Raw genomic sequence first — 18,766 nt, 5'->3', positions numbered from 1 at the left:
TTAACAGGAAAAACAAAGTTACAATTTGTTAGCTATGGTCAGCTTCAGGGTGTTCCTCAGGCCCCTCTATCTGTCACCTCCACCACTAAGATGAAGGAGAAGGCATTGGGCTAGCAGTAACACACAGTGCCCGTGTTTTAACAAGGGTGTTTGGTATCACATTTTTGTCTTTTATATCATTCTTGATTTCATCATTAGTGGCTACTTTCTACTTTCCTTCTAGCTTTCATAATTCCTTATCCTTGAAAATAAGTTTAATAATAATTAAAATATTATTATTATTAACAAATGAAGCTACTAGAAATTAATGCAGAATACTAAAAATAAAACCATTTCTTAACAGGCACTCCTTCAGCTGGCTTTCTGAGAGTGATACACTGCTATATCTTTTAGAAGTGGTCTAGAGATCCTATGGATTGACTCAGTGATTTCAATTACCTTTGACTGAATGAGTGGATTAATCAACAGATTAGTGAATAAGTAAATGGTGAATATGCCAGTACATAATAAGAGAACATAACAGACTCTCATTTAAAGACGGTATATTTTGTCTTTTGAATGGTATTAGTCATTCAAAAGAGAATATCTTCTTAACCTGTGAGTATCATTATATCCTGATTATTTAATTATTTCAGAGAAAAACATTATACAACTTTAAAAAAGTATTTCATTTTGAAGAAAATTTATTTGTATCACATTAATTTGTTTTTGGATGTTAAACAAACCTTCATTTTTGTGATAAACCTTGCTTGGTCATGTTGTATATACATATATTGGTCATGTTGTGTATGTGTATGTATATATATATATATATATATAATATATATAATTTTTATATCTTGTTAGATCCAGTTTCCTAATATTTTATTGAGGATCCCTATGTTCATATTCGTAAGAGGCTCTACTTTGTTTTCTTGTGATACATTTGTTTAGTTTTGGTTGGGCTAATACTGTACTCATAAAATGAGTTGGGAAGTATTCTTTTTGGGGGAAGAGATTGTGAAAAATTCTTATGCTTCTTAAAATGTTTGGTAGAATTCACCACAAGCCATTTGGGCCCGGACTTTTTTTTGTGGTAGTAGTTTCATGTTGTTTGGTTTCTACTAAATCAATCTCTTTGCTTGCTACAGGTCAATTTAAGATTGTCTATTTTTTTTCTTGAATCAGTTTTAGTAGTTAGTGTCTTTCTAAAACATCTCATTAATTTCCTTTCTAATATTTATTTCTGTGCTTCTGCTTATTTTCGGTTTAGTTTACTCTCCTTTGCCCAATGTCTTAATATGGAAGGTTAGAATCTATTTTAATATAGACATTTGCAGTGTCTTTCTAAAATGGAATTTGCCCATTTCATGTAAGGTGTCTAATACTTTAAGATTCAGTTGTTTGTATCATTCCTTTATAACCCTCTTTATTTCTCTAGGGTCAGTAGTTATGTCCCCTTTTTCATTTCTGATTCCAGTAATTTCAGTCTTTTTTGTTGTTGTTGTTCTTGGTTAATTGAGCTAAAGGTTTGTCAATTTCATTAGGCATTTCAAGGAACCAGTTTTTGGCATTTCAAGGAACCATTAGGCATTTCAAGGAACCATTCTTTTTCTCTGTTTTTCTATTCTATATATCATTAATTTTCTTTCTAATATTTATTTCCTTGCTTCTGCTTGTTTCAGGTTTAGTTTACTCTTTTTTTCCCCAATGTCTTAATGTGGGAGGTTAGGATCTATTTTAATATAGTCATTTGCAGCATAAATTTACCTCTGAGTACTGATTTTACTCTACCACATAATGTAATATTATTTCTTTTCTTTTTTTTTTTTTTTCTGAGAGACAGAGTTTTGCTCTTGTTGCCCAGGCTGGAGTGCAATGGGGCGATCTTGGCTCACTGCAACCTTCACCTCCTGGGTTCAAGCAATTCTCCTGCCTCAGCCTCCCCAGTAGCTGGGATTACAAGCATGCACCACCGCACCTGGCTAATTTTTTGAATTTTTACTTGAGACAGGGTTTCACCATGTTAACTAGGCTGGTCTTGAACTCCTGACCTTAAGTGATCCACATGCCTCAGCCTCCCAAAGTGCTAGGATTATAGATGTGAGACATCATGCCTGGTCTTTTGTTATTCATCTAAAATCATATTAAAATTTATCCTTTGATATAGTCATTGAATCTGATTATTTATTGTGTATCACTTAATTTCCACATATTTGTGAGGTCCCCATATTTCTTTGTTTTTAATATCTAATTTCATTCCATTGTGGTCAGAGAACATACTTTGTATTTTTATTTTATCTTTTTACATTTCTTGAGCTTTATTTTATGAGTTAGTATATGTTCTATTTTGAATAATGTTTTATGCACACTTGAGAAGAATGTGGAGTCTGCTGTTGTTGAGTGTTATCTATATATATATATGTATTAGGTCTAGCATTGTTAAAACCTAGATCTGTTTGACCTTCTGCCTGGTGATTCTAGCCATTATTAAAAGTTGAATATTGAAGTCTCCAGCTATGTTGTTGAATTGTCTATTTCTTTTATTTCATTTCTGTCAGTATTTGTTTCATGTATTTTAGTTTTCTGCTATTTGCTGCACATATATATATACATATATACACACATATGCAGGTTGAGTATCCTTTAATCTAAAATGCTTGGGACCAGAAGTTTTTCAAATTTTGGAATATTTACATGTACATAATGAGATATCTTGAGACTGGGATCCAAGTCTAAACACAAAATCATTTATGTCTCATATACACCTTATACATATAGACCAAAGGTAATTTTACACAATATTTTAAACAAGACATGGTTTTGGGGACAACACCTGCATTTGGCCTTCGCTCAGACCTCATTGACACCAGGGTACTAAAAACTAGGGTCAATACTCATCATTGCCATGTACAGTAGGATAATTTTAACAAACACCATTTCGCAGACTGACAATTTCTAAAACTCTTTTCTAACTATGTTAAATGTTTGAATTTTCTGTCCTTTCTCTTTTCCAGGGGAGACATACATACTTCATAAAATAGCTACTAGGGGTATTAGAACAAATACAATGAGAATTTAGAATTCTGGAATAACTTAACCAGGTAATCAGGTCTTGAATAATCAAAAGTTGATTTTTAAAACCATGCCCCTTGTTTCTCTTAAATTTGTTGTTAAATTGTATAACCCCTTAAAGAATCTTTAAACATGGACCTACATATTGAGCAAAATCATCCTTTTTATGGCTGCATAGTATTCCATGGTGTATATGTGCCACATTTTCCTTGTCCAATCTATCATCGATGGGCATTTGGGTTGGTTCCAAGTCTTTGATATTGTAAACAGTGCCACAACAGGCATTCCTGTGCATGTGTCTTTATAATAGAACGATTTACAATCCTTTGGCTATATACCCAGTAACAGGATGGCTGGGTCAAATGGAGTTTGACCCAGCGTAAAAGTGTGAAAGTGTTCCTATTTCTCCACATCCTCTCCAGCATCCGTTATCTCCAGATTTTTTAATGATTGCCATTCTAACTGACATGAGATGGTATCTCAATGTGGTTTTGATTTGCATTTCTCTAATAACCAATGATGTTGAGCATTTTTTCATAAGTTTGTTGGCCTCATATATGTCTTCTTTAGAAAAGTGTCTGTTCATAACCATCACCCACTTTTGAATGGGGTGGTTTGTTTCTTGTAAATCTTTGTAGATTCTGGATATTAGCCCTTTGTCAGATGGGTAGATTACAAAAATTTTTCCCCATTCTGTTGGTTGCTGGTTCACTCTAATGATTGTTTTTTTTGCTGTACAGAAGCTCTGGAGTTTAATTAGGTCTCATTTGTCTATTTAGGCTTTTGTTGCCAATGCTTTTAATGTTTTAGTTATGAAGTCCTTGCCTATGCCTATGTACTGAATGGTTTTTCCTAGGTTTTCTACTAGGGTTTTTATGGTGTTAGGTCTTATGTTTAAGTCTTTAATCCATCTGGAGTTAATTTTAGTGTAAGGTGTCAGGAAGGGGTCCAGTTTCTGCTTTCTGCACATGGCTAGCCAGCTTTCCTAACACTATTTATTAAACAGGGAATTCCTTCCCCGTTGCTTGTTTTTGTCAGGTTTGTTACAGATCAGATGGTTGTAGATGTGTGGCACTGCCTCTGAGGCCTCTGTTCTGTTCCATTGGTCTATATCTCTCTTTTGGTACCAGTACCATGTTGTTTTGGTTACTGTAGCCTTGTGGTATTGTTTGAAGTCAGGTAGTGTGATGCCTCCAGCTTTATTCTTTTTACTTAGGATTGTCTTGGCTATGTGGGCTCTCTTTTGTTCCAATGAAGTTTAAGGTAGTTTTCTCCAGTTCTGTGAAGAGGGTCATAGGTAGCTTGATGGGCATAGTGCTGAATCTATAAATCACCTTGGACAGTATGGCCATTTTCACAATATTGATTCTTCCTAACCATAAGCATGGAATGTTCCATCTGTTTGTGTCCTCTCTTATTTTGTTGAGCAGTGGTTTGTAGTTCTCCTTGAAGACGTCCTTTGCATACTTTGTTAGTTATACTCCTAGGTATTTTATTCTCATTGTAGCAATTGTGAATGGCAGTTCGCTCTTGATTTGGCTCTCTTTTAGTCTGTTATTAGTGTATAGGAATGCTTGTGATTTCTGCACATTGATTTTGCATCCTGAGACTTTGCTGAAGTTGCTTATCAGTTTATGGAGATTTTGGGCTGAGACATAGGGGTCTCCTAAATATGCAATCATGTCATCTGCAAATAGAGACAATTTGACTTCCTCCTTTCCTAATTGAATATTCTTTACTTTTTTTTCTTGTTTGATTGCTGTGGCTAGAACTTCCAATACTATATTGAATAGGAGTAGTGAGAGAGCGCATCCTTGTCTAGTGCCAGATTTCAAAGGGAATGCTTCCAGTTTTTGCCCATTCAGTGTGACACTGGCTGTGGGTTTGTCATAAATAGATTTTATTATTTTGAGACAGGTTCCACTGATACCTAGTTTCTTGAGTATTTTTAGCATAAAGCACTGTTGAATTTTGTCGAAAGCCTTCTCTGCATCTGTTGAGAGCCTCACATTGTTTTTGACTTTGATTCTGTTTATGTGGTGGATTACATTTATAGAATTGCATATGTTGAACCAGACTTGCATCTCTGGGATGAAGCCTACTTGATCGTGATGGATAAGCTTTTTGATGTGCTGTTGCAATCGGTTTGCCTGTATTTTATTGAAGATCTTTGCATCTATGTTCATCATGAATATTGGCCTGAAGTTTTCTTTTTCTTTTGAGTCTCTGCCGGGTTTTGGTATCAGGCTGATATTGGTCTCATAAAATGATTTGGGAAGGGTTCCCTCTTTTTATATTGTTTGGAATAGTTTCAGAAGGAGTGGTACCAGCTCTTCTTTGTATGTCTGGTAGAATTCGGCTGTGAACCCATCTGGACCTGGGCGCTTTTTGGTTGGTAGGCTATTAACTGCTGCCTCAACTTCAGCTCTTGTTATTGGTCTATTCAGGGTTTCAACTTCTTCCTGGTTTAGGCTTGGGAGGGTGCAAGTGTGTGGGAATTTATCCATTTCTTCCAGGTTTGTTGGTTTATGTGCATAGAATTGTTTGTACTAATCTCTGATGGTAGTTTGGATTTCTGTAGAATCAGTGGGGCTATCCCCTTTATTGTTTTTTATTGCATCCATTTGATTCTTCTCTCTTTTTTCTTTTTTATTAATCTGGCTAGCATTCTGTCTATTTTGTTGATCTTCTCGAAAAACCAGCTCCTGGATTTATTGATTTTTATGAAGGGTTTTTTGTGTCTCTATCTCCTTCAGTTCTGCTCTGATCTTAGTTATTTCTTGTCTTCTGCTAGCTTTTGAGTATTTTTTTGATCTTGCTCCTCTAGCTCTTTCAATTTTGATGATAGGGTGTCGATTTTATATCTTTTCTCTTTCTCATGTGGGCATTTATTGCTATAAATTTCTCTCTAGACACTGCTTTAAATGTGTCCCAGAGACTCTGGTACATTGTGTCTTTGTTCTCGTTGGTTTCAAACAACATCTTTATTTCTGCCTTCATTTCATTGTTTATCCAGTCAACATTCAAGAGCCAGTTGTTCAGTTTCCATGAAGCTGTGCGGTTCTGAGTTAGTTTCTGAATTCTGAGTTATAATTTGATTGCACTGTGGTCTGAGAGGCTGTTTGTTATGATTTCCATTCTTTTACATATGCTGAGGAGTGATTTACTTCCAATTACATGGTCAATTTTAGAGTAGGTGTGATGTAGTGCTGAGAAGAATGTATATACTGTGGATTTGGGGTGGAGAGTTCTGTAGATGTCTATTAGGTTTGCTTGGTCCAGATCTGAGTTCAAGTCCTGGATATACTTGTTAATTTTCTTGTTGATCTGTCTAATATTGACAGTGTAGTGTTAAAGTCTCCCACTATTATTGCGTGGGAGTCTAAGTCTCTTTGTAGGTCATTAAGAACTTGCTTTATGTATCTGGGTGCTCCTGTATTAGGTGTGTATATATTTAGGATCATTAGCTCTTCTTGTTGTATTGATCGTTTTACCATTATGTAATGCCCTTCTTTTTCTCTTTTGATCTTTGTTGGTTTAAAGTCTATTTTATCAGAGACTAGGATTGCAACTTCTGCTTTTTTTTGCTCTCCATTTGCTTGGTGAATCTTCCTCCATCCCTTTAGTTTGAGCCTATGTGTGTCCTTGCATGTGAGATGGTTTTCATAAATACAACACACTGATGGGTTTTGACATTTTAATCCAATTTGCCAGTCGGTGTCTTTTGATTGGGGCATTTAGCCCATTTACATTTAAGGTTAATATTGTTATGTGTGAATTTGGTCCTGCCATTTTGATGCTAGCTGGTTGTTTTGCCCATTAGTTGACACAGTTTCTACATCATGTCGATGCTCTTTACCATTTGGTATGTTTTTAGAGTGGCTGGTACTGGTTGTTCCTTTCCTTGTTTAGTGCTTCTTTCAGGAGCTCTTGTAAGGCAGGCCTGGTGGTGACGAAATCTCTGAGCAATTGCTTGTTCATAAAGGATTTTATTTATCCTTTCTTATGAAGCTTAGTTTGGCTGGATATAAAATTCTAGGTTAAAAATTATTTTCTTTAAGAATGTTGAATATTGGTCCCCACTCTCTTCTGGCTTATAGGGTTTCTGCCGAGAGACCCGCCATGAGTCTGATGGGCTTCCTTTGTGGGTTACCCAATTTTTCTCTCGGCTGCCCTTAGCATTTTTTTCCTCATTTCAACCCTGATGAATCTGACAATTATATGCCTTGGGGTTGCTCTTCTTGAGGAATATCTTTGTGGTGTTCTCTGTATTTCCTGGACTTGAATGTGGCCTGCCTTGCTAAGTTGGGGAAGTTCTCCCGGATATCCTGTAGAATGTCTTTCAGGTTGGATTCATTCTCTCTGTCACATTCAGGTACATCTATCAAATGTAGATTAGGTCTTTTCACATAATCCCATATTTCTTGGAGGCTTTGTTCTTTTCCCTCTTTTTTCTCTATTTTCACCTTCTTGTTTTATTTCATTGAGTTGATCTTCAATCTCTTATATCCTTTTTTCTGCTTGGTCGATTTGGCTATTGAAACTTGCATACGCTTTGTGAAGTTCTCGTGATGTGTTTTTCAGCTCCATCAAGTCATTTATATTCTTCTCCAAGCTGTTTATTCTCGTTAGCATTTTGTCAAACCTTTTTTCAAGGTTCTTACTTTCTTTGCATTGGGTTAGAACATGTTCTTTTTGCTCAGGGAAGTTTTTTATTACTCGCCTTCTGAAGCCTGTTTCTGTCAATTCATCAGACTCATTCTCCATCCAGCCTTGTTCCCTTGCTGGTGAGGAGTTGTGATCCCTTGGAGGAGGAGAGGCATTCTAGTTTTTGCTGTGTTCATCCTTTTTTCACTGGTTTCTTCCCATCTTTGTGGATTTTTCTACTTGTGATCTTTGTAGTTGGTGACTTTTGGATGGGGATCTGAGTGGACATCCTTTTTGTTGATGTTGAAGTTATTTCTTTCTGTTTTTTTCAGTTTTCCTTCTAACAGTAAGGCCCCTTTGCTGTAGGACTGCTGGAGATCCACTCCAGATTCTGCTTTCCTGGGGATTACCTGCAGGGGATAGAGAATAGTAAGGGTTGCTGCGAGTCTCTTCTTCTGTTATGTTCATCCCAGAAGGATACCCGCAATATGTCAGCCTGAGCTCCTTTATGACGTATCTCTTTGGATATATGGGGGCCAGGGAGCTGCTTGAGGAGACAGTCTCTCCCTTATAGAAGCTCAAGTGCTGAGCTGGAAGCTCCATTGTTCCATTCAGAGCTGCTGGGCAGGTACATTTAGGTCTGCTGCTGTGGAACTCATAACTGCTTTTTTTCCCAGGTACTCTGTCCTGGGAAGGTGGGACTTTATTTATAAGTTCCTGACATGCTGCTGCCTTTTTTCAGAGATTCCCTTCCCAGCAAGGAGGTAGCTTAGTGACAGTCTGCCAGGAGAGGTGTTGCTGAGCTGCCATGGGCTCTGCCCAGCTGCTGTGTGAACTTCCTTGCGTTTTTGTTTAAAGAGGTATAGAACTGCCTTGGTAATGGTGGTCTGCCTCAGTAATGGTGGACTGCCTCGGTAATGGCACACTGCCTCGGTAATGGTGGACTGCCCCAGTAGTGGTGGACGCCCTTCCTCCCACAGAGCTGGACCATCCCAGGTCCAGCTGCGCTTGCTGCAAAACTCTCAATCCAGAGTGTTTGGGATTGCTGGTCTTTGTTGGGGTGTGAGCTGCCGAGCCAAATCACCTGGCTCCCAGTTTCAGCCCCTTTTTCTTCAGTTGAATGGGCAGCTCTGTCTCCCAGGAGTTCCAGACGTCAGTTACAACAGCTGCCCAGATTTGTGTGAGCTTTTTTGCGGAGACCTGCTGTGCTGGCTTAAACAGCCATGCTGGAAATTCGTAGTGCTTTTCAGCCCAGGAATCTCCTGGTCTGTGGGCAGTAAAATCTCATTTGGAAATGCAGTGATCACTCACCCTCTGTGTTGTTCTCGCTGGGAAATGCACTCCAGCAAGGAACTCCTATTTCTATTCAGTGATCTTGGATCTGCCTGGAGATTGAACAATTCTAAAAAGTGATTTAGTTACTTTGTAGTCATAATGAATCTCTATTTGTATTCACTCATTTTAAGTAAAAATACTTCGTAGAAGAGTGGACAAAATTCCTTCTTGTTTTACTCAACACAAAAATTTCAATCACTTACATAATAATTTTGCTTGTGTTTATGTCATGTGTATAATCATAAGCAAATATTCAGCAGTATAATGCTTGTGTGGTAAGCATTGAAATAGTAAGAGTTCTAACCTCACAAAATGAGCCAGGCATGGTGGCTCATGCCTGTAATTCCAGCACTTTGGGAGGCCAAGGTGGGTGAATCACCTGAGGTCAGGAGTTTGAGATTGGCATGACCAACATTGTGAAACCCTGTCTCTACCAAAAATATAAAAATTAGCTGGGTATCGTGGCACACAGCTGTAATCCCAGCTACTCAGGAGGCTGAGTGAGACAGTAGAATTGCTTGAACCTAGGAGGTGAAGGTTGCAGTGAGCTGAGATCACACTACTACACTCCAGCCTGAGTGAGAGAGTGAGACTCTTGTCTCAAGAACAACAAAACAATCATTTGCAAAACAGTACTTACTTTCTTGGTTGCATTTAAAATGGCAAAATTTAACATTCATCCAAATCACTGTTTAAATAAAACCCAATTATGAATGTAATAGATAATTGATGGCCTATATTATTACCATATGCCAAAAAAGATAAGAACACACTTATTAGTATTATTATATATTGACAAACCATGATGGTATATATTTATGGGGAAAAAGTGAGGCTACTCTTTTTAATGCAATATGAAATAATTAAATCAAGCTAATTAACCTATCCATCACCTGGAATATTTGGCATTTTTTTGTGGTAAGATTGAGAGTTACTCTCAAGATACTGAAATATACAATAATCTATTATTAGCTATATTTGAGATTAGCATGGCCAACATGGTGAAATTCTGTCTCTACTAAAAATATATAAATTAGCTAGGCATGGTCTAATGTGCAATAAATCTAGAAAAATCAAATTCATTCCTTCTAATTGTGGTTTTTTACCCTTTGATTATCATCCCCATTCCCCCAACCTCCCAGCCTCTGGTAACCAGCATTCTACTGTTTTGAGAAAGCACTTCTTAAACCAATAACAGAAAAAATATTTCCTCTTTAATGGCAAAAAGTTGAGATTTTTCACATCAGAAATTATCAGTATATAAAATAAGTTCATAGAAAAACCTTTTAATAAATTTAGAATATTTATAAAATAATCCCATGAATAGGGTGCATGTATTAGAGTCACTATTGAGCAATTAATTGTTTGGATTTTTACAAAATCAATTTGAATGAGGTGGAAAATTATGCTTATAACCAAGGGGAAGAGTTATCTAAGATTAGAAGTCATGTTTGATTTGGAAAAAATGTCGAGCTGTCATTATACACTGACTAAAATGAAATATTTTGTCTGCATGATGTTTTTCTATGTTCTGTATGAAAATAAACACAGCAGCTCTGAGACATAATTACAGAATTATTCTGTAGTCTTTCATTTATACTTATGTAGTTAATAAGGCCAGTCTTCAAATGTCTTTACTATATTTCTCTGATTCGAATCTCTCTGCTAACTGTCTTATGTTATTTCTCATTCTAGTTCACGATGTTATCACCATTTCTGATAAAGGTTTCCTCAGACTAAAGAAATTGGGTCAGCTTGTTTCTGCTATCCATAAATGCATTGGCTCTGGGAATGTGGTTGACCAAATAAAAACATTCAGGATGGTTGAAATTCTGAACAGAGTCCAAGTTGAAGCCACACCCCATCAGGCTTTTGTTGTAGTGGTCCATATTTCCCCATCTTTCATCAGTGGAAGATAATATATCTAAAAACTGTTGAGAAAAATGTTTTCCTTCTACTCTGCAGAATAATACATTTAAACACACAGAAATAGTTAAAGCTGATTTAAAAAACATTTTGATAAACAGCTTTTTAATTGTATCTTTGCAGTGGTAAATAAACAGATAAACACAGACAAATATTGCCTTACAATTATGTGTATGGCTCAATCTTAGCTTTTTCTATTTTCTAAATATGACTGCCCTCCTACCTATCGTTTCACTTAGAGTGATATAAAAAAGGGTCCAGAATAAGAAGAAAGCTCAAATGATTTTAGTTATTGCATGAGAACAAAAATAAAATTACTATTGAAAAATATCTATAGAAAACATATTGTCTCTTGAAGTGACTCTAAGAAAAAGTCATGAAGAGAAAATTATCTATTGCAATCTCATATTAAATAATCAGTAATTACTAAATATAGACTAGTTCCCTCACAGACACTATTAGGAGTGCCAAGAGACTAAGAAATCTCAGAAGGAAAATTGTTACTCTAACTAATTTGTTGAGGATACAGTTCTACTTAATGTAATTTGGCTACTTCTGCCTTACTACTTTTGTAACATATAACATTTGCAGAAAGCAAAGCAGGAGTAAATTCAGGGTCATTGCATAAATTACAACATTGCTAAATGCCCTTTCAATGAAAAGGGTTAAGGGGAGAAAATGCTTATGGTTTTAAATAGTAGGCTTCTCTTCAAGAGGGTAACTCAAATTCCAATAAATAAATCATTTATATGAGCTCAAATCTTAGCTTTCAGTAGAAGAAAGTTAAATTGATCCTGAAAGCAGGCAGTCTTAGGGAGGAATATATCAAGTTTCTTTATTTTGCTCCTAAATAAGCAACAGTCAAGAAGTATAGCAAGACCTACAAATCTAACAACAACAAAATAAAATGGCAAAGCTAAATCAAGAGTCACTGACACACATGAACATTCCCCTTGAGATTTCTTTCCAGGATAATACATTCATAAGAAACCCATTTTCATGACTTTGGAAACCTTTTCCATCTCCTTCAACATTTAATGACGCTAGGAAAATTTACTGAATGGAATTCTTTGGCGTTTCATAATGCCATCAAATCTATCTTTTCAAGTCTAACATGGTGGTAGATGCCCACAGATCTGTGTTCAACTCTTCATATAAGAAACTTCTAGATGTGGTACGGTTATTATAAGAGAGTAACTCTAATGGAGGCTATTTCAGGCTAGCTGCTTGTCAGAAGGAAGATATTCTTAAGCCGAAGAGCTTCTCAGTGTCTTTCAGATTTGTACATTTCAGCTAGTATTTACAGTAACAGCCAGCTCTTTGAGCAAATACTTAAAAAACATGTTTTGCATATGTGTGAACTAGACTACAACTATGTGAATAGCAAGAAAGAAAAATGGCTCAAACTGCATTACTTCCAATTGTTCAGTGTCAAAGTGTGTGTAACAGAAGTTTTATCTATGTAATTACTTTTCTGCATTAGGCTCTTATTCTTGAAAATGAAAGCTATCAATGAAACATAAGAGAGAGTCCAGAAATAGTTAGGGGTTAACATGGAATGTAATATATGGCTAAGATCTCTAGTTCAGGGAGAAAAAAATTGATTATTTAATAGATGAAGCCAGAATAAGTGGCTATCCAATTAAAAGAAAACAAAGGCATACCCCTGCTTCACATTACTGACAGAATCTTATACACATTATATTTTTAAAAGAAAAATAAAATAATAGAAAAAATAGGGGAATAGTTTTGATGATGTAGGGGATATCTTTCTAAACAACTTAAGAAAAAAGGAAATATAAAGAAGAATAGTCTACTTAAAACTGTAAAATATTCAGGGAAAAAGACACCATAACAAAGATGAGACTAACACAGAGGGCCTTTTGTGGTATCACTATGTCTGACTGTTGGAAGAGAAAAGGGAGTAGGATATAATGCTTTCTATCTTCATCTTGCCATGTTATCTGCTAAGAAGTGTATCATCCTGACGGTTCTTATTTGTAGACGTACACTCTTTAAAGCTGCATTGCTACTCACAGAGTGCAACAAGGTCCAGCCAGGTCTGACTATCTCAGTTGCAGCTACTTCCATACAAAGTACGGTAGACAGAATAATGGCCTCCACAAATATGTCTACATCATAACTCCTGAAACTTGTGAATGAATATGGCACCTGACAGCAAAAATAATCTTGCACATATTATTGTTATGGATTTTAAAAATTAAGAGATAATTTATGCACTATAAAGTTCATCATTTTAAAGGGCACAATTAAGTAATTTTTAGTTTTTTCAGAGTTGTGTAACCATTACCACAGTCAATTTTGGAACAATTTTATTTCCCTAAAAAGAAACTCCATATCCATCTGCTATCTCTGTCCATTTCCCTTCAACTCTCTCAGTTTCTAGAAATCATTAATCTACTCTGTCTCTATGGATTTGCCTATACTGAATTTACCATACAGTATGGGGGTCTTTGTCAATGGCTTCTTTCACTTAGCATAAAGTTTCAAGGTTCATCTATGTTGTAGCATATATCAATACTTCATTCCTTTTTATTGCCAGATAATATTCAATTTTGTGGTTATGCCATATTTTATTTATCAGTTGATGGATATTTGGGTTGTTTCTACTTTATGGTTATAATAACTAATTCTGTTACGAACATTCATAAACAAGTTTTTGATGTGTTTTAGATATCAAAGTTTAGAAATGTTTTGGGATGTGAAGATATGTTTAATTTATCTTAGGTATAACCTGGGAGTGGAATTACTGGGTCATATGGTAACTCTACGTTTATGGCAATCTGTGTTTCAAAGAGGCTATACCATTTTATATTGCCATAAGCAAGGTAATAAAGATTCCAGTTTCTCCAGATCCTCATCAACACTTGCTATTATCTGTCTTCTTGATTAATGCCAACCTAATGAGTATGAAGTACTATCTCATGATTTTGATATGCATTTCCCTAATAGTTAATGATGTTGAGCATGTTTTCACATGCTTGTTGTCCATTTGCACTATCTTCTTTGGAGCAATAGATATTCAGATCCTTTATTCATTTTAATTGGGTTGTCTTTATTATTGAGTTACATGCATTCTTCATATGTGCTGGATACAAGCCTGTCATCAAATATATGACACAAAAATATTTTCACATTTTTTACAGGTATTTTAAAGCACCAAGTCTTTATTGATGAAGTTTAATTTATCTATTTTGTTTTTTCACTTGTGCATTTGTATTGTATCTAAAAATGCTTTACTTAACTCAAGGTCATAAAGATTTTCTCCTGTGCTTTCTTCAAATGTTTTTGTAGTTTTAGCTCTCACATTTAGGTCTATGATGCAATTGGAGTAATTTTTGTGCATGGCATAAAGAAGAAGTAAAATTCCATGCTTTTGTATATAGATATTAAGCTGTCATAACACCATTTGTTGATAAGACTGATCCTTCTCTATTAAATTATCTTGGCAACCTTGTCAAAAACCAAATTAGTTACATCTGCATATTAAGAAAGTGCTTTCAATGACACACTGTTAAGTTAGGAAAATAACTCATAGAATAATGTTCATATTTCATTTTAATGAAAATAAACAATAACTTTATATATGTGTATCTATACATTTATATTTGTCTTTGTATACATGCAGGACATGACACACAGCGCAGACTTATAGGGCATGCCTCATTTACAGCTTCTATGGAGATGCATTCCTGATTTTTTACCTTGGTGGTTGTTTTATTTTCTTCAGCTGTCCTAAATTCCCCTGATGCCCTAGCCATAGTCAGTGGAACCCCTGTCTATACAATTGTTGTTCACCTTTTCCAAGTTATAGAGATGTTTATAATGCCCTTCGCAAGGTCAAAGGTTTTCATCTATGTCTAAAAGACTGCTGAACTTTACAATCCAGCCTTTTGTATATTTCCTTTTGGATGCTCTCTCACCTCTAGCCAACAGAAACCTTCATTTACACAAATAATAACACTCTTTTTTAGCACTCTTGCTGTATTTCCAGCCAAATTACTTGCATGCTTTTTATTAGGCATTTGGACCCTAAACTTTTCACCTGAACATAAATTAATGGCAGAAAGATAGACCACGTTAAAAATAAAAAGATTTACAGTTCTTTTAAGGAAAAGGTTTAGTAGAGATCATGTAAACTGATGAAAGCAGAGAATGGAACACTACTATTTACAAGTGTAAAACTAAGCAACGATATGGACCAGTCACTCTTATCAGATATGATTCTTTGATAGACTCTCTGGGTTACATTGGGTGACTCACCATGAGAAAAATATATACACTGTATGCTATGGTCTGAATATTTGTGCCCTCACCCTAACACCCAATTTGTATGTTGAAAACTAATTCCCAGTGTCAGGGTGCTTGGAAGTGGGGACTTTTGGAGGCGATTAGTTCATAAAGGCAGAGCCCTCATCAGTAGGATTGGTGCCCTTATAAAAGAGGCCCCAAAGATATCTCTCTCCCCTTCTACCATGTGAGGACAGAGAGAAAAGACTGCTGTCTATGAACCAGGGAGGGGCCATCACCAGACCCCAGATCATTTAGCACCTTGACTGTGAACTTCCCAACCTTCAGAACTGTGAGAAATAAATTTCTGTGGTTTATAAGCCACCCGGTCTATAGAATTCTATCACAGCAGCTCTAACAGACTAAGACTTATCGTACTTTTTGGTACTGCAATGGGTCTATCTATCTAGCTACTGAACCACTTTGGTAAGTGACCAACTTCATAAATTATACAAAGATAATAAGAGTAGGAATTACTGAGATACAAATTGTAAATTTCAATGATTAACTCATAATAACTATTCAATAAACTATATAACTATTTAGCAAATGGCCCTTATAATGCTCAAATAATGAATTAACTATCTTTTGGTAAAAGTCACACATGAAATATCAAAATTGCTTCTGCATAGGCTAAAATTATACATATTGATTACTTCTCCCTAGCATCAAAATGGCAAACTCGCTGTGTTAAATAGTTCCTGTTAAAAATAAACCCGTTTATTACCTACTGGTGATTCAATAATTCTTATCTTTCATCACTGAATATCATGGCAGTTATATTTCCAAAATAGTATTCTGCTACCATCCATTCATCTTTCTTCACAATAATGTTGTGAAGCAGTTGTCTACAAGAAAAAGAAAAAATGTTTAAGTAAATTTGTCCACTGTCACACACACACAATTTTGAGTTGGAACTTAGCATCTAAGAAACAAATAACTTATGAAAATCACCGAATTTCTAATTTTCTAACACATAAAGCTAAAAGAACAAAAACCAAGTCAATATGGAAGATAATTTCATCTGCTTAGCACTCACTAAATGATGCTTACTTACTATCATCTGGCTCCTAGATTTTTAGAGCAGAGGTCAACAAAACTGCTTGCTCTGATTCAACTTGAAAATTTGATAAACAAGTATTCTCCAACAGGAAACACAAAAGCAAAGATATAAAGTTTGTTTGGGAGACAGGTACATGCTAGATCAAAGGGGTGAACATAGTGATAAGAAAGCAAAAGGTAGAAAGTGATTTAGTTTATCTGGGGTAGGAGTAGGGAAAGTGGAATCATGGAAAGTTTTTAGAATAGATAGCATTTAAGCTAGACCTTGCCTTTCAAGATGAGTAATATTTCACCCAGAGGAAACAGAAGGAAAGGACATTTCAAATAATGAAGACAGTAAGAGAAAAAAAAATACAGAAATACAAAATCATATGATATAATCACAGAATCCCAAATGAAGAGCCAGTGTATATTTATAACAGTGCTGTATTGGGAAACATGGTGGAGTTTTTCTGGGAAGTATTCAGTTCGTCATTAAAATCATCAATGTGTTATACGATTTATCTGTGACCTGTCCTTATGTACCAGTGAACCTGGCAAAAGGCAGAATTGAGACACGGAGCAAAACCAGAGCAGCAGGCACCTCTGGATGCACTGAGAGCACTACTGGAACCAAGATAACTCAGTGAGTGACCCCCGTAGGAGGCCTGGAGTGGCAAAAGAGGGGAGAAAACACAGAAAGAAGGCAAAATGGATCTTAGGGGTTCATGGAAGGTAACATAAACAGTCCCTTGGTCACTTGCTCTACTAAAAATAGAAGCATCACTAAAGGCATTTGACAAAATGCCAATGACCCTGAGCTCAGAGTTGAGGGAAGAATCCTTCAGTTAGAAATGTTTGGAGTCAAGGGTGAATAATTTGGTTCTGATGAGAGGCAATATAATTTAGTGATTACGAGTTTAAGCTCTTCTTTGAAAAAAAAAAGTTTAGGCTCTGGAGATTGACTGCCTTGTTTTCAGGCTATCGCTTCCTGCTGGACCTTGGACAAGCCGCTGAATCTCTATTTACCTTGATTTCTTCATTTCTAAAATGAGAAAAATAATATTGTCTACCTCATTGAATGGATATCTAGAGTAGAGAGCTAATTAATATATGTAAAGTGCCTAGAACTTAAATATTGGTATAAAGGCAGAGAAATTAAACCCTAGGAAATATTTCTTTTTTTTTTTCTTTTTTTAATTTTATAACCAGGGGAAAGCGCAAACACAGTCCCCCACTACCACAAATTATGCAGTCGAGTTTCCCGCATTTGGGGAAATTGCAGGGGTCAGCACATCCGGAGTGCAATGGATAAGCCTCGCCCTGGGAAAACCACCTTCGTGATCATGGTATGTCCCCTGCCAGGTAGGAAATATTTCAAATGCGTTCGAAGTGCTGGAAGGGTAACAGGGGACCACGAAGGAATTTAAAGATTAACAAACGCTAGAAGTCTCTACCACCCCACAGGACTGGAAGACAAAGAAAAGAAGTAGATTTTTTTGTTGTTGTTGTTTTGTTTTGTTTTTTAGACAGAGGCTCACACTGCTGCCCAGGCTGGAGTGCAATGGCACGATCTTGGCTCACTGCAACCCCCGCCTCCCAGGTTCAAGTGATTCTCCTGCCTCAGCCTCCTGAGTAGCTTGGATTACAGGTGCCTGCCACTATGCTTGGCTAATTTTTTTTGTTTTTTAGTAAAGACAGGGTATCACTACGTTGGCTAGGCTGGTCTCAAATTCCTGGCCTCAAGTGATCTGGCCGCCTTCGCCTCTCAAAGTGCTGGGATTACAGGAATGAGCCACTGTGCCTGACCAAAAAGAAGTCGTTTTAACCAAACCTAGGAACTGGGGCTTTCCAGAAAAGCTGAAACCATGAAAAAGACATAGCCACTTCTGGAGAAACCATGTGGAAATATATAAGAAGATATACCTGGGCTCCAGTCTTCTAATCTTCTGGCAGTGCCTCCATTTTCTGAACTGCTGCATGCCAGTGTGCAAGGAAGTCTGGGAAATGTAGTTTGCTGCAAAAGTGGAAAGCAGAACATAAAACTGATGCCAAGCAGGCAAATTCCTGGCAAATCTCTCAGTAAATTTTAGTTAGCAGGCATTATATTTTATGTTAGAGCTGGGATACAATAGTCACTTTGCTTCCTTTCATAATCCTAAGAAATATTGATTCTGGGCTGACTATAAATTCTTTACTGAGAAGCTCCTCTGTTGGAGCAAGAAAGTTAATAGTCAGTTATATTCACCTTAGACCTTTTAGGATTGTTGGTTTCTATTTGGAATTACTTACAGGCATACCTCATTGTGTTGTACTTTGCCTACTGTGCTTTGCAGATACTGACTGGCTGTTTCCCTTCTCTCTCCCTCTCCTCAGGCCTCCCTATTCTTTGAGACACCATGGTATTGAAATTAGGCCAATTAATAACTCTACAGTGGCCTCTAAGTGTTCA

At 36.3% G+C, this 18,766-nt stretch overlaps 1 non-coding gene across 1 annotated transcript; it reads right to left on the bottom strand.

The window, feature by feature from the left end:
• Nucleotides 1-17,523: 17,523 nt before the first annotated feature.
• Nucleotides 17,524-17,687, bottom strand: LOC116552452. Its single transcript, XR_004269386.1, has one exon. It is a non-coding gene; the product is annotated as a U1 spliceosomal RNA (small nuclear RNA).
• Nucleotides 17,688-18,766: the final 1,079 nt, after the last annotated feature.

This window comes from Sapajus apella, unplaced genomic scaffold, assembly GCF_009761245.1.
Source record: "Sapajus apella isolate SASKATOON/1434 unplaced genomic scaffold, GSC_monkey_1.0 scaffold11, whole genome shotgun sequence".
NCBI lineage: Eukaryota > Metazoa > Chordata > Mammalia > Primates > Cebidae > Sapajus > Sapajus apella.
Note: the sequence above shows the minus strand (reverse complement) of the source record. Positions and strands in the feature narration are given on the sequence as shown.